We start from the raw sequence: 2,931 nt of genomic DNA, 5'->3' as shown, positions 1-2,931 counted from the left end.
CTTTTTCTAGTTTAGTGATCTTTGCTTCTCTTTTATCGCTTTTTGGCTTTTCTTTAAGCTTTAGTACTTTGTGTTTGAGTTCGAAACTTCTCGTACTTAATTGCTGTAGACGTCCTGCAATTTGGCTTGGCCTTTGTGATCTCCGCAGTTCTGTCTCTGGTTTTGTTTCTACGCTGTCTTTCGGGGCCACTTGGTTTGAAGGTGAGTCTGATTTTATATTTACCTCCAATTTGGGCTGTCGATTCTCGGTCATGTGGGTCCTCGATGTTCCGTTTCTGGGTCGAACTGTCGTTGTCTCCAGATAGTTCACAAAATGTTCAGATTTGTACAAATATTTGGACACTCGTACAAATTGAAAGGTTCAATATTTTGGCACGTTCACCACTTGTAAGGCTCGTTCCAGCCTTACTTTACTTGTAAGAAATGGAGACGCAACGACTTGGAAGAGGATGACGTTTGTATTTGAATACACGAGATTGAACATAAAAATACACGAATGCGACTATTCAATATCAGAATAATAAGAGAGAAAGGGTTTACCAGCGTGAAGGCCTGCTCGGAGAAGACTGGTTATACAAGGGAAACAAGGGGGCTTTTATACTGGTCAAGGCGGAAGTCAGCGTCGTAGATTGATCTCGTTATTGCTGTTATTGCCGTGTTGGGATTGATACTCTGGCTGATGTCGATATCGCGGTGTTGGGAATGGATACCTCCCGTGTGTCGACATCAGGGTGTCGGCAATGGATACTTCCCGTGAGTCAGCCTCACGGTGTCGGCACTGGATACCTTCCGTGAGTCAGCCTCACGGTGTCGGCACTGGATACCTTCCGTGAGTCAGCCTCACGGTGTCAGCACTGGATACTCCCCGTGAGTCAGCATCACGGTGTCCGTGAGCGGATCCTATTTGCTCAACGGACTCGTTTGCGCATACGTCTTTTGAATTGCGCGCTTATGGCTGTTGGTGCTATAGATGCGCCGCTTGTTTGCTGGTTGCGGGTGCCCTCCCGTGGCTGGGTTCGGGTACTACTCTCTGCCAGAGCGGTGAGTTAACCCGATCCTTACATTTGTTATGTCCGCAATTTTGTTGATGGTGGGACTGAGACATTCGACCGCGGTTAGCTCCAAATCTTCTTCGTTTTCGAAATCTTCCAGCTGAACGGGAGTGTCTTCTGATGTCGTGTTCTCCATCTTGACGATTGCAGATCTTGACTGATGTGTTATGCTAAGTGTTGCCATCCATTATATACTAACCAGTTGATGAGGTCTATTCGTAACCTTGACTATATGTAAAACGTTTACTTTTACGAGAAATGGGTGACGGTAACGCGAATTCCAAGTTAATCAAACGGGTTTCTTCAAACCTCAAACTATTTATTTCTTCCGTTTCTCGTGAAGAAATTCGTTTATCGTCAAGGGATTTTTCCAAACAATGTTATTAAACTATTAAATGTCATCAAGTTGAATGAATAAGTCCTTTATGTTAACGTGTATAAACATCTCCAGTGAAATGAATAAAAGTTAAATTTTCCCGTGTAATATGTTGTTTGTTGAGTATAGCTTCCGCCTTTTTTTCGTAAAAAATTCATTTAAAATGCTCCTCTATTTTGAATGCTTTTGGTTCTTCATGGAGACGATTTTCGCCTGGAGTTTCGCCGCACTAATATGTCTTTTGTACGTGATGGCGTATTTTTTATTGAAACGTTGCTTTGGTTTTAAGGCAAATCTGGATGATTTCGTATAACTTTAAATTTTTTGTTTGTACGAATCTAAGTGTATCATCAATGTTTGTGATCATTGGAAACCTTATTTTTAATTTAGACATTAAAAAGAAAGAAAAAAGTGAAAATGACTTTCGGAATAAAATTTTGATTACATTTAACTGAGTAATTTAGTCAGACATCAATTTTTTACCTTTGACAGCTAGCTTTATTACAAAGAATGGGTTGTTTATATAGGAAGAGACTATTTTTGTAGTATAGAGTAATAGTATCGATATTTGTGTTCCGAGTCGAAAAGGAGATTGTTTCAATGGTATTCCAGTTGTGTGATATCTAACTTAGGTATAGGAAGTTATTCTTGTGGTTCTTTAGTTGAAAAGGGTAGCCAATATTGTTATTTTTGAGAGTATGCTTACACTCAATGGGATGTTCATGTCATAAAAAGATAGAGTTCAGCAATGTGAGTAAAAGCTGCAGGTCATTGGATTAGCACTCAACATTTTTATCAATTTTTGCAGAAGATCATGCTGAGTCTATATGTTGCTCCAGTAACATCGGAATTGTATGGAATCTAAAGTAGATGAAGAATTTTAGTCTCTTTTTAATGAAAGTGCATTGAACATTTTGTCTTATTACCTTGGGCAGCATGCTTATCCAAACATTTTCAAAAGTAAATGTAGCAAAAGACAAGAATTCAGTGTTGTCGAAATCAGCTGGAGGCCATGTGAGTGATATTCAGAATCCGTATCATTATCAAGAGAGTGAGATGAGAACTACATGGTGTGTATGGAATGAAATCTCAACTAGAGGAAATTAAAGTAAATGTAGGATGTTAGCTTTGATTGTCTGTGGGTGCTATCGATATTCAATTTAAGTACCTTTTGAAGTGTGTTTTTTATACAGGTAGTGGTATGCAACGTTGATGCTTTTGACGATGTTGATGCATAATTTAAACTACAGACGAATTCGGTTGAAAAATCCCGATGTATGAAAGAATCTAGTCCACAAAAGTCGTAAAATTCAACAGATTTTTCTCCTTCATATTTGACAAATTCACGACGTCACCTCCAACGTCATTATGCGTGAGTCTTCGGGTTCGGAATGAAAGTTTAGCCTTTGATTGCTTGTTCTTTGAACCTGAAATGATCACATAAAAAATTTGAGGCACCGGATTGGATTCAGGTACGACGTCTTCCTTTTTGAACTCCATCTG

The sequence above is a fragment of the Daphnia pulex genome, chromosome 5 (genome assembly GCF_021134715.1).
Source record: "Daphnia pulex isolate KAP4 chromosome 5, ASM2113471v1".
NCBI classification, from domain to species: domain Eukaryota; kingdom Metazoa; phylum Arthropoda; class Branchiopoda; order Diplostraca; family Daphniidae; genus Daphnia; species Daphnia pulex.
Note: the sequence above shows the minus strand (reverse complement) of the source record.